Source organism: Manduca sexta, chromosome 27 (genome assembly GCF_014839805.1).
Source record: "Manduca sexta isolate Smith_Timp_Sample1 chromosome 27, JHU_Msex_v1.0, whole genome shotgun sequence".
In the NCBI taxonomy this organism is placed as follows: domain Eukaryota; kingdom Metazoa; phylum Arthropoda; class Insecta; order Lepidoptera; family Sphingidae; genus Manduca; species Manduca sexta.
Genome location: NC_051141.1, coordinates 20,738,569 through 20,753,549, shown reverse-complemented (window position 1 = coordinate 20,753,549; position 14,981 = coordinate 20,738,569). Strand labels below are relative to the sequence as shown.

At 34.9% G+C, this 14,981-nt stretch overlaps 1 long non-coding RNA gene across 1 annotated transcript in view; it reads left to right on the top strand.

Moving 5' to 3' along the window:
• The window catches only part of LOC119190865, a 94,611-nt gene extending 80,374 nt beyond the window's left edge, over positions 1–14,237 (top strand). The window contains exons 2-3 of the long non-coding RNA XR_005113239.1: positions 8,760–8,820; positions 14,142–14,237. This is a non-coding gene — a long non-coding RNA (uncharacterized LOC119190865). The remainder of the gene's footprint in view (positions 1–8,759; positions 8,821–14,141) is intronic.
• Positions 14,238–14,981: the final 744 nt, after the last annotated feature.

Genomic DNA, 14,981 nt, shown 5'->3' with positions numbered 1-14,981 from the left:
TTAGTTATTTATACGCACAGGTGTGCACTGAACTGCACTTCTAAGGGGGTGTTCAATTATTTATAAAGGTAAAAGGCCGCCGCAAAGGTTACGTTCACGCTCAATAGGGGGTGAGTGTCTTTATTGCTTTATTTTCTTGTGGTTTTTATACGAAGTTCATTTTATCATGTGATTGATATCGATTGTATTTTCATCCGCAAATAACAGGTCGCCTTTGAACAGACATCATATAGTTTCCTATTCATGGAAGTATTCATACTTAGTCAGGAACTGACCTATTTATATTATAGGTGTTATGACTCAAATGTAAAAAAACGCCTACGACGAATAGCATTCATTTAAAAATAGAGCACCAGGTAAGCATAAAAGAAAATCTCCCTTAATTCCTCTACCTCGACTATCGGTACACACGATCCTCGCGTTGCATAACCGATGCCGACCTACTTTTCACCATCCGCTTAAAACACACGAGATAACACGCCATTCAATTCGTACAAAGGCTTAAAACTTTCAAATAAAAATCTCCATTTCACATTCATAGAATGTGCTTTCAATCCCATATTTTAAATATGCAACTCACGCTTTGATAACGGAAAACGTGAAAAAACCGATAGTTTCAAATCCCTGGCGGATTAAAAGTAATTGCTTTTTAGTCCGGGTTCTGTAATGTGGGGGTCTAGTTTGTACTGTTATGGATCGGAACTCGGAAGTAGCTTGTCTTCTGACTAATCGAGCTTTTTTTTTGTGACGATTCAAACTTGCCATTTGCCTGATGAATAGCGATATGACCGCCCATAAACAGTAGAAACACCGTCCAACACCTTGAATTACAAAGTATTTTTTGGTATTCCACTGCGCTCGCCATCGTGAGACATGAGATGTTAAGTCTTATTATGTTCAGTAGTTACACTGATTACAATGTCCTTCAAACCGGAACACGACAGTGACTATACACTGCTGCTTGGCGACAGAAAGAGACATTGCTACCTACCCAGGCGGACTCTCACAGAGACCTACCACCAGCAGTTTAATATAATATTACATTATAACTAATCATTAGAATTCGGGACAATAAATTTAGTTTCGTTTTGCTAGCGGCCCTGTACGTAAAAAAGAATGAAAAGCCCATAGCTGCGCATTATCGTGTTCTAATTCAAAAGTAACGTACTGTGTACGTAATTTCAGCCATATCTATAAACAATATTTTGCTTATGACTATCTTTAGTTAACAAACATTTTGATTTTATTGCAAATATATTAGTATTGGTATTCGATTATGCACGTTCGCTGTAAAATACCAAAGTCTAAGTTCCGTTACCAGGGAGAAAATAATTAACCTGACGTGACGTGAGCCTATCATGTATATTTATTTATTGGTTAAGGACCAACAGAATTTAATGAAATAAATAAAGTTTACAAACCACTAATAATACTTAAATGCATTATATTCAGTTGCCACGGTATATATTATAAATTTGGAAACAATAAAAAAATGAGTAATTAAAAGCATGATATAAAAATTATACATTACGAATTATTACTAACTTAAATGCTTATTTGAAACAGGAACATAATGGACTTTATCGTATTGCAAGTTATATTTTTTTACCACTCAAACCCTTCAAGAGCTCGTATTAAAACATGTTAGTGAATTATTGAACACCTCTATAGACTAGGTAAAAGAATCGTTCGATCTGGATAACTTGGATAATATAGAGCTATATTTAAGTTTCGTACAACGCACGATTCCTGGAATATTGGCGCTTTTATAATTGATTTAATAAATCCCGAACATTCCCGGAACTGTATGTTATTTTGTTAACACGTATTTTCGTTTAATAAAATTCGTGTAAAATATCGGTTTCTACAAACAAAATATTTTATAAAGCGTTGCATGACACGCAAAATGATCTTTTAAAATATATTTAATATAATGAACTCTGGAAGCTCTCAGATCCCGGGCACTAATGTAGGTCAGGCAAACTGACACAGGCTTTGTCTGTTCAGTATCAGCCTGGAGTATGAAATTTGTGCCCGATATAGCGATAGGCTCGCCCTCTATCACATCATGGGACGGAACACATTTGGCAAAAGTGAGGTAGATAAAGTCATGAGTGTATGCCATCGATATATATGTACTACGTACTAAATTTGGCGATCCAAACATTCACTGTGTTCAACTGAATAGAACTGCAATCCGATCAAACTGACTTTAGTATGGTCAATATTGACAGCTTGCGGTTATTTTCGGAGTGGCGCTCATCATATAAGAACTCGAGTCGAAAAAGTATTATTTAAATAAGTAAAATTATTTGTTGTTCAAGTGAATAAATAGGTTATAACAGTGACGTTTCGGTTCCCATTTTAGTTCCGATTTTGAATAAATAGTTTATATGGACGTTCGTGTCTATAGAATATACGTCAATGGTGTTTGCGTATTCTGAGATGCGTATTGTAATCACCAGCTTAACAATGGTAATTTATGACACATTGTATCAACGATTGCATCATTTATGTCATACATCGATAATAGAACGTACCTAAGCCTGCAACTGCCATGAAAACATCTAAAGAATCAAAGTAACTACCGGCATCGGACATTAGGTCACGGGAAAATCTTTCATAACGATTGGCGATTAATGGAAAACGCGGCCTTCCGGAAAAAAAACTAATGCAACATGAATACCAATATGGCGGCAAGCGGAAATAAGTTCTGCGCGATTTTAAAATTGAATATTCCTTGTTGGAATATCAAAGAGTAATTCTGCGAACACTACTATTCGTTTATTAAATTATAATGTTAAAGCGACTTGAATGTTTGTTTGGGTTACGTACAGGGAATATTTTTGATTTAATGGTAATTTCCAGAATTCGAATTGCGATGCTGTTGTTGTTTTTCCGTGTAACGGCGGAAGTGATCCGTGCATTTATCTTGAATTTGCCTTTATGGGTTGGATGGTTTTATTAATTTAATTATTAATCAACTATTTGACATATCGGGAGTCATTTGTCGTCATAGCAGTTCTATAGATGTATTATATATTTATATATTCCAACGTAAAAGTAAAAGATAAATCCTGCAATCTCTGGGATATTTGCACAGAGTTTTATTTTGTTTATAAACAAAACGTACAGTATAGCCTCTGTGATCAAGCTACGCGTCAAAACTGTGAAACCTGATATAATAGGTTAGATTACCAAGCCGAGCAAAAACCTAGCAATTCGTTTAAGTTTAATAAATTAAAACTAAATTAACCTGATCCTCAATCAAAGCTCAACATGGCGATAAGCTCTATTATTGTACAATGAAGCGACGCTGGACTGCAAATCTACTTTATAGTGAATAATGTCATCTCAAGAACGGAGAAGACATCATCGTGCCAAGATACGGCCATTTAAAAGCCAATTGCTTTAGTTTAGCGCAATTCTGCCAGACTGAAGCCTTAAGACGTCGCAAACACGCGATATCTGAGTGCTTCAGCCTCTCCTTTCAGCGAGCGGCATTCAAGAAAACGAATTACAACGCGGTGATATTTCGCTCTTATTTTTATTTCTAACTTCGTGGCTGCGTGATTTTCTTGACACGTTAGTTTAAGTAACAAGCTCTGCTGCACTTACATGGTGATATAAGAATGGTTTGAAGATGTGTTGGTTTAATGGTTATCGACATTGATTTCTTGTGCTCGTTTATACTCAGGAAGTCATATGTGGTCATTATTTGCCGTAGAAGATACATATTTTTTTGTATTTTTAACAATATTTTAATTTAATTCCACAGTCATACAAGAAATGCCCTGTTTTTTTTTTGAGGGACCGCAACGGCTTATAGGTTATGAAATTTGTTTAAACCTACTTTTAAACCCAACAAAAAATTACACGCGAGCAAAGTCCCCCGGTAATACTGATCGTGGAAATAAAATATATTATTTGAATACAGTAATTGATTTCAAATTTTATCATCTCGCCCGCTTTGTATAAATAATATCAAAAAAATATTTTAAGGAACTGTTGCATCTTGATTAAATTTATAAAGTCAAATAACAAAAACTTTTTATACATTTTGCTCTTGGATCAAATAAAAATATGAGAACTAAATCCAGACTCTTGAAACGGAATTCTGAATCATTAAACTATTTATTCGTGATTGTCGATCGTGATCGGAAACACATTCAACTATATTGGTAACTAGTATACGTAGTAAAAGATATCAACGCGCTCACATAGAAATACATAGTTTACAAATATCACAAACAAATAACACAATAATAATTTATAAGCTAAAAATGATCGCCACGTAAAGCCAAAGCAGCGCGGCTCGTGAATTTGTGCGTCGAAAAACGGAACAGAGTTACAAGTGCTCAAACAACAAAATTACCGAAATGTTAGAAACGCGGTTATCATAGACATATGGGATAAACATTCTTCAACACGTTTATACAAATATACTATTGCTTATCTATGTGCCGACATTGCGTCTATGCGCGTTACCCGTTAGACCTACCGCAACTTAAAGGCTATTCCGGGGTTGGTGAATTTCCTAAAATATTTGTGACTTTAGTCACATGCTTTAATCATAAATAAGATGCTTGTCAAAATAGTTTAGTGCATTAAATACGAGGCAATTTGGCTCGCGGAGAGTGTAAGGTCGATTTTAGTTACGTAGGTGCGGTGCAGGCTCGCGCCCGGGCGTGTATCGCGCATGTTTCCCGCGCAGCTAGCTCAAGGTTACCCACCGAGATACGGGCTCCACGTGGAAATAATGCAAAATATGAAAATACAGTTTTATATTATATTAAATATCGACATTAGACGTACACGTAACACGACAACGGGACTCAAAAAAAATTTAAGCGTTATTTTTTCTAACGATATAATAACCGGTTTTTTTTTATGCAGTTAGGGTCTCAACATCTGCCCGAAATTTCCCAACAAAAAAAAATCTTAACAAAATAAATTAGAAATCGAAAATTATATCCTTTTAAGCACAAATAGAGCCGAATTCGATCGCTCCGGTATTTAGACAGTTTCTCTGACACGGTTAAAATCGATATTCAGACGTCGCTACGAAATATAAAGAACGCAACGCACATTTGTCGACATCGGCATGGCCGCCGCGCCCACCCTTACAATTACAGAAGTAGTTTGTTCAAAGGGTGTTGGCGCACGCGCGGGAACCCCATTGTAGCCGCTCCACATTCCTGTGAGGTCGACACCTCGCGGTGGACGCGTATACTTCCCAAACTTCGGCGGCATCAACACCAGACTGCATCAATAACACGCCAAGGTGAATCTCCAACGATCGCTACGAACGCCCGAACGAACGAACAAGTTAACACAACACTTCCGCTAGTTAAACCTGTTGTCCAACTTCAGTCCCATACGTTATCGTGTTATAAACATTCCCGCAAAGCGTTCTCGGAATATCGGTGACGGAAACAAAATTCCAGTTGGTTTTCCACTCGTTTGGACGAAAAAAGTTTTGTTTACATTTGAAAGTTTTGGAAATTCCATTTGCCAAGTGAACGTATTGACTACGTGTAAAACAAGGTATTGAAAGTGTATCATGGTTTGTGAAGTTTGCAAGTGCCACGTGCGAATGACATGTTTGCCCTAGTTCGGGCGCTGCGCTATTGTGCGGACGACGCCGCGCCGCGTGTACTTATAATCTATGACGTGTGCTTGTCAGATGTGTAGAAAATGCTTAAAATTTCAGTAGCAACTTTATGAATTCCCAGCGAAATTTATGCCAGAACTTTGCGAATATTCTTACTTTAATACACGGATATAGTCTTGCACGAGAGAAATTTTATTATGTTGTCAATTTTGTGCGCATTAGGTATGCTTGTTTTATTTTTATGAATAAGATGTTAAATGAACATTTTAAATATTTGTTGTTACTGAAGCACCTTATTTTTAAATGTTAGTATTCAAAGTTTTAACTAATTATTACCGTATTTTAATTCGTGCTCAAATACCTTAAGAGTAAAAAGGATAATATTAGCTAAATAATTGACGGAAAATATTAGTTGTTAACACAGAGTCTAGCATCATTTTCCAGAGCACAATTAAATAACTAATAATATTTAGCACGAAAATATCAAACACCGTAAGTCTAATGAAAATTCATGGACATACAAAAAGGCTATAAAACCCTAAACCGAACGATGAGAGATCGGACTTTATTCACTTCCACATCTCGGAGCCTTTGTACTCTATCATAGAAAAGGGAAATGATTTCAAAAAAATACTTAAGGAAGGTTTTAAAACTTTTACCTAACACGCGGTAACGCGCGTTGTCTACGTTCATGAATCAAACGCGCGATAGTCTATAGCAGTATTGTGTTTCTGTAGTAGCTGGTGCATTCAGCTTCGTTTGAAGGCGTCAAAAATTAAGCATTTTAACTAAGATATTCTTTAAATGTAAATCGTTTGTGCACGTACAGCATCTAATTATGTTTTTTTTATTAAAATAACATCTCTTTAATTCATCTGGGCACAAAACCTAGTAAAATATACCAAAAATATTGCATAAACGCACTTGGATTTATAAACATAAAATTAATGTAATATATAATTTAAACAACAGCCTTTATGCAGCAGCGAACAAAGTTTAAAATATTATAAATATATAGCGAATGTAAATTGTTTTAATACCATTGTATTTAGATACAATTTTCGTCAATTATGTTAAGACTACACTCCAGACAGACAGAGGGAGTGCATTTGTCAAGTTAAAAAGCAGTCAAGGCGCCTCACGGAGCAAATGGCCTCGCTCGCTTGCCCCTATTTGGCGACGCATGCGCTACGAGCGGGAATATGAAATATTTACGAATAATATAATAAAATTTTGGAAAATTTCAAGCTATCAAAGTACTGTTAATCTAATAGAAATATAATATAATATAGTCTGTCTTTTAGAACGGACAATTCATTCTCGGATGCTTCAAACCAATCCGATAGCGAAAATGATTTTAAAGAGTATATCATGAAATACTTTTACAGCGTCATGAAGAATCAAGATAGAGAATTAGAAGAGTGAGATACCTCCAGAAGAAGATAACCGTGATGAGGACGGTTGGACCACTCGACTACATTTCGCCCTTTATATAAAAATATAATATAAAATAATAGCCAGCAATTTTGCCAAATTAAGTCATTGTTGCTTTCTTTGTGTTCTTATGTGTTGAATAGGTTTTTTATTTAGACTTTTTTAGATTAGATTTTAAATAAAAATGTAATATTTATCATATTGTACACAGTCTATTGATGGTACAAGTATGTGTAATTTTTTATATTTGATAATAATAATTGATTAAAATTCAATACAATTTAAAAAGTCCAAATAACCTTTATAACAATAATTCACTCAGTAAGTAGAAGTAGCCTGTTAGAGGTAACGTCCTTCAAAGTATTATAAACTTTCCTTTCACTGGTTAAAGTTTAAAATGATGCGAACTTTACGAGATGCACGGAATCGAAACTTGCAGTAGTGTTTCCATTATGAAATTAATTAATCAATATCCATTATAATACATTTGTAGCATCAAAGTAAAGATAACATTTGCTGGTGGCAGGATATATTTTATATACGCGCGACCTGCGTGTAGCAGGTGTTAAAGCCTATGTAAGTTGCGTTCGAGAATCAGCCTGTGTATATTCGGTTCCAACAAGCCGGCATAATAGTGTCGACTGTCGAGGGGTAATCATCTCTCGTCAGTCGACATTCTATTGGACCCCACTCCATTTACCATCCGCTGCAGAGGGGTCACTTTATCGTACACGTCATATTTTTTTTTTTTTGCGTGTGACAAATTTGAATAAGACAGCTGCTAAAAACTACAGCAAATAGGATTAGCACGCCAATCCGATGGCAAAGGGCCTTAATCATTGACTTTTCTACTACATGTCACCGCACATAGCCATAACTTGGTGTTATTTTATAAACAGTAAAAAGTCGGCAAACACGAGCTTCCGTGACGTTCTCGTTTATGTAAAATGTATACACATTGAATATGCATTCAACTATTGTTTTACTAACAGCACACGATCCTCGTACCCGCTGCACGAATGGAAAAAGACAATAGATTTTTATGCCTGGCGTTATTTCGGTCTAGTTCCACGGCCCGCGATCTGCATACTTCTGTTTAACATGATCTTAAGTAGCGTTTCCAGACGTTTCGTATTTACCGGGACATCCCGTATCTTAGGCACGTTTTAAAATGTCCCGACGGGACAGACTTTGTCCCGTAAACCGATCGATCTACGATTCACAAGTACTGACGCACGCAACGTTCATATTTTCGCATACATGTCAATACGACTCGGATTATAAATTTAATAAAAAGCGAATTTATACTTCTTTTTAATTACGATTACAACTGTATTGACTGTTACAAATATTTTAAAACTGAGTCGACCCTCGGAAAATATTAAAAAAGTCATAAAATATTGTTTCTTATTTGTATGCATTTATCCCTTATAGGCTGAAAAATCTATCAACCCTAATCTTAAGGGACCAAGTTGAATCTTTACACCAATATTTTTTTATCTAACTCCAGGTGATTTCGTATTAAAAGATATAATTTTGAACTTTCTTTACCTTCACAGTTCACAACTATAAACATATTAATTATTACCCTTACTTTTAAAAACCATTTACAATACATACCAATACGTATAAAATGTGAATATTTAATTACCTGTAATCGATAATACATTTCCATTGATGCACCAATTAATATCTTGTTTATTTGTTACAGGCACCATGTCATCGCGTGTGTGGCTCCCTGTCGTAGCCAAATGACAATAACTAGGCTTAAGGTGAGCTTTAAACTCTTCCATGAACATTAGCTGGCTTTATAGTATTTAAAATTGTAGCGTAAAAATATTTGCAAATCGTACACTGTTATTATATTTGTGTGGAAGACTTAGTGTTTGATGGAATTGTAGAACTTATTTTCGAGTATGCGAATTTTTGTAGAAATATAGCTTGTTAATAAATAAATGTTTATTATATATATATATATATATATATATATATATATATATATATATATATATATATATATATATATATATATATATATATATATATATATATATATATATATATATATATATATTGTTTATAAAGAACAATACCTTTATTGTAATCAATTTCCGCCTAGCGCGAAGACAATGCGCCGTCATTTGCTGTAGCTTCTAATGGTTAATAACTGTACATATTTTGTTAAATATAAGTATGACCTATCACCCACATGCATGATTATAATTACATTAATTTGTAGTCTGTATGATTGCTGAGTATTAGAAAGAAATTTCGACCAACTCTTAAAATATGAGATACAGAAATCAATGATAGACATTATTATTAAGAGGCCTAATTAGCCTCCAATGTTTACGACACCAGTTAATTGTAAATTTGCGATAAATTCAGTAAAAAAAATGGGCCATGGATAATTTCAATAAGTAACAAATCAATGCAATATTAAAATACTTAAAAGAACATAAATGCGAAAATAAAACTTCGCTCAAATCGCACCGTTATAACTGAAGTGACCGAACTCAAAATTTATATATTTTCTGATTTAATTAAAAAACGACCTCCCTTCTCTATAACCCTACGACGAAAGAAGATACAATAGAAACAGAGATTCTCACTTTCCACGAATTATCGCTCAATTTTCGGCCTTCTATATTTTTTTCAAATATTTTTTTATTCGTTTACCAGAAATCTTCTTTTTTGAGTTACGATACCTTAGTTCTAAGGGTGCGAAATGTCCATCAGATACTAAATAATTAGATGTATTGCAATAGAAATAAAGATCATTTGACTTTAACGTACACCTAAAACATATTTCGTAGGACTAGTCCAAATATTATTATGTAGATACAAGAAGCGAAACACTCTCTAGTTAATAAATAGTATTGATTCTTATGTGAACAAATAAAACTCGCAGGTCGCTGCATGCGAGCCGCTTACAATAGATCGATCTGGAAATCTTTGGGGGAGGCCCATGGTCAGCAGTGGACATCCTGCGGCTCATGACGATGATCATTGATTTAATAACAAAACATCTTCATCTATCTAGGGAGGATTATTTGCTAATTACTATATAAAGCTAATATGGTTTGAAAATAAAGAATATAAATAAATTATACATATACTTTTGCTATGAAGCATATATAGTTTTGTTGTTCTACGTATAATTTTAGCCAATCACATCCACGGCTGCATGAGTCATCCATTTGCTTCTCTTTCACGGAAATAGGACCGTATTTAGAACACACAAAATAGTTTATGCCCATTCCTCTTCTCCGCCTTCATTGTGTTTAGTGTTAGTACAGTGTTTATGTTATTTTATACAATAAAGCCATAAATAAAATATTAGTTGCACTATCGTACTTCTAAATTTGTTTTTGTAAAGTTGAAGGATAAGACGAACAAGACGTATGTCATTTATTGCATCTTGTGTCATATTTTAATAGTAAAAATTGGTTTATATTCTTATATACGATTTATTCTGCTCATATAAAATAGTTGTTATATTTTTGCTTATGCGTATTATTTTTTAATGTAGATATATTTTTCGTCTCGTGATGTAAAGTGCAGTACAATCCAAATAGTGAAAAAAATAAAAATAATATGAAATTCCCAATCCGCAAATAGCATAGACCTCCAGACCTAATGAATATTCATCTCGGCCGTCCCAAAATGTAACTAGAAATATCTTTAAATGGATTCTAATATAGATCTTCATAATATCAATTTACATACGGCTATCATATTTAAACTGCATAATATTTCTTTAAATATAGATAATGGATCACGTCACAACAGAGGTAAAGCAAAGCAGAGATTTATGCCTCAAATTTCTGAGTTGAGATATAACTGTTTGCCGAGAGTTTAGCACGATATTTATTTTAGTTAGACAAAGACATTCTCTAGCAGTGAATCTCTTCTAGCCGAATTCAATCCACAGCGCCAATCTCAACTGAGACCAACCATGTACCCAGGAGGTATACCTAATAGTGCACAAGTGTGTGCACAATACACAAGTGCACTGTGTTCTTTCACTCTCATAGTCGTGAGCCGGCAACCCGACATAACCGGAGAGAGATCAGAACTCTAGCAGTTACCACAAACCGAGCGACTTCATTATAGCACATTATATAAATTAAACTGGTATTGCTATCAGTGCAGTCACTTTGCGAGAAATCAATCACAACGGTGTGCATCGCAGCTTACGTAATTTGCTAAGAAGCTTATTCTCTCCAATAGTCCTTGATGCAAGTTAGAGATTTCATCAGGAAATCCCTTTGACGACGTTCATTGTGCAACATATCAGAGCAAAACTTAAACCGTGCATTAAAACTGCAACCCGAAATTATTTTTACCTGCGGCAATGAATCAGAAAATGGAAGTATTTACGATAGTGTAGAAGTTTAAGCGGAGTTGCAATACTTTGATCTTACTGCGATGGAAGTGAAAAACTTGGAAACTATTTAAAACTCGTCTGCGTGGAAAATTTATTTGTTTTTATTCGACTTTATTTTCTATAGGATGGAAGTACAGCTAGTGCTTCCGCACTCGAGCTTATTTCCGTGCAATAAAGATATGTGATCAGTGAGCAATCGCTCAATCGCTGTATCGAGCACAAATATCTATTCTGCAGTATTCGTTCATGTTTTTACATAACGATATATCGAACTCGTTTTCTGGCTATACGAGTACGAACTGAACTTCAAACATTACGGCGATTTTAGATGCAAATACATGAGTATCCTACGAAAATAAACATGAAAGTATGTTAGTAGTTTAAATATTTGTTGCGATTTTTATTATCTATAATATAAAAATGAATCGCTGAATGTGTTGCAACGCGCAACACTCGAGAGCAGCTGAATCGATTTCGCTAATTCTTTTTTATAATATTCCTTGTAGTACGAGAATGGTTCTTACGGAGAGAAAAATATAAATAATTGTCTGTAAAAGTCTAAAAACAAAACTTTTCTATATTCCCATACAAAAGATTTGTAATAATACTTAAAAGTCAATTTGAACTTTAATACCATACCATAAAGTTTAAGTGTTAGTGGAGGGGTTTCGGGAAGGCAAAACAATTGAGTGACATTAGTATCGTATAAATGTTAATGTCAATATTTGTCAACATTTATGCGATGGAAAGAATTTTAAGTGTTTTATAATTTTTATTTTTTGACATAATGTAATTGTGGACATATCAACTTTCTTTTTTTATCTTACTAGCTGACCCGGTGCCCAGAATAGCAAAATAAGTATTATTTTTTTTTATTAAAGAATCTACTGTTAGACGTTACGAAGTTCGACGGGTCAGCTAATCCTCTATAAAATAACCATGTGGCTTTTATTCAAGATGATGACTCTAAACTTCTTTATTGTATTACAAGTCTTTGGGCTCTATACATCAAGTACCCACACTTCCCTCACGCGATAATGTGATGCAGAGCCGTCTTGCTAAACTTGTTTAACTTGACATAGCTTTATTTTATTGCATCTATTAAGACTTATCCAGCTTACGTAAACAACCGAAGATCGATATTCTTGACGACTTGGTCATAATAAAATTTACTCTATAAACAATTAATTTCAATGTATCATACATGAAAACCGTTTGGCACAGACCCTTAATAACAGTGAAAAACACATCTAAAACCCTTACGTAATTTCTAAGAAACAGCAGAAAATAGACGCGAATCGTGACCTCAATTTCTGCTATTAATAAATGCACATTTCTAGCAGACTTAACGTTTAGAATATAACGCCAATTAAAAGGATCAAAATATTATGTATACACACTAATCCCTTCTTTCATTTAAATTCCCCGAAGGAGTTCTAGCATACATACTTCCTGTATTTATGTTTCGTAGGTATTGTTTATCATGAAGATTTTTATTGTTTTCAATGACGAGACGAGCTCGCCGTTCGCCTGATGGTAAGCGATACGACCGGCCATAAACAGTAGAAACACCATCCAACACCTTGAATTACAAAGTATTGTTTGGTATTCCACTGCGCTCGCGATTCTAAGATATGAGATGTTAAGTCTCACTATGTCCAGTTGTTACACAGGCTACAATGTCTTACAAACCGGAACACAAAAGTGACTACACATTGCTGCTTGGCAGCAAAAATACACATTGCGGTGGTACCTACCCAGGCGAACTCTCACATATAACAGACGTACCACCAATGAAGTGGCCTGCCTGATCATTTGCGTGCCTTTAATTTAAAAACCGATAGCCTTAATAACGTTAAGAGCTGCAGCATGCGGTTTGTTGTGACCACGCGACATATGAAGTGGTCTGTGGGTGCGGCTGTGTCAATCCATTTTCGGAATAGAGAGTCCCTAGACTAGAGCAGGAATGGGGAATCAGTAGCACGCATGACGTTGGTGACACGAGACAAAATAATTCCAGAACACTAAAATATAATTGTGAATGTATTGAGACCTAGAAAATAGTGGCTCCTGAATGGCTAAGGCCGGTCCCTGGATAACGAGTTAGAGACTTTTTTTTTATAAATATTGGCACGAACAATAAAGTTTTACCCTTATACAAGTGCTCGGGTACAATAATATTACATTTTAGTGATGTTTTTATCGAAGCTGCAGTTCTATTTAGGGCAAACAAACAAATTGATTGATCAACACAACAAATATCTTGATAGTATAAGATTTAGAAACGCTAGCGGCTCCGGGCGCTGTAAAATGTTTCCGGGAATAAAGATTCGCAGAACGAAATGTATTCACAACTGCCTAGAAGTGATTGCTTTACGCGCACTTTGCAATTAAAGTTGCCGCGCTAAATTCTAGCTTGCGATCAAATGCACTCGTAACCTAATATTTTTTAAAGAGAATAATATTTCCATAAATATATACATCATATATTCATATTATGTATTAATAGCATATTAATATACTTCGTATAACTCATGCTGCCCCATATTATTCCGTTTTATCTTATATCCATCCCATGGTTGTCTGTAAGAGATTGCCTTGCGCGACAAGACATTTGTACATTTTTCTATTATCTTGTTCCATGATCTATGTCTGGTGTACAAAAAAGTGTAAATAAATAAATAATATCTTTCTGTTTTGCAGTGTCGGGAGCGCTCATGAGACAATCGTGCCATCGTCTGCTAGAACACCAACAGGCGGGGGTGGACGAACCACCTCTTTACTCACCCATCGATCAAATTTCAGGTAATGTTTAGATATAACACTACGCTACGAAGCGTGCGGCATCGGCCGTGGCGGAGCGAGTGACGGAGACTCTATTACTGTCGAAAATACGTTTGCGTCATCAAAATTTAAATTAAGAATGTTTTCATTGGAAACATATACCGCCTTTTTTTAAAAAAACTATTTCCAGCACTTTTTCGATCCATCGCAAAAAGAGGTCAATCAGAACAAGTTTGTTTTTGACATACTCACAAATGACTTATTGTGATTGGTTCATTTAAGGGATCGAATTGAAGATTAATATTGGGATTGTTTATAAAGACGGCCACAGTAACGTCAAATAATGTTAGTATTACAACCACAATTATGTTAAAGTTGAACAAAAGGCTTATCAGTGTAACAAGCTGAGTGCAGTAACAATGCTGGGTAACCTAATATTATTCAAGCCGCTGTTGTTATGTGCAGAAATATTGCTAACCATAACGTGTTCTCTTTCATTAGTTGGCACACATTATGTCAGACAAGTTCCTTTGTACATTATTTCCTTATTAGAGAACCTGTCAAAGTGAGTATATTCATCCTTTAATAATTTATAGAAAAATCAGATAAAGTTGTTTGAAAATGCATAAATTGTGACATCTTCCCTCACTCGCTCTCCTTTGGTCGATAATCATATCAGATGCGAACTAAATGTCCTGATGGACCCATCTAGTAGTTGTTTGTATGTTTCTGTGTTTTTAAATATCGAAAGCCTGAATT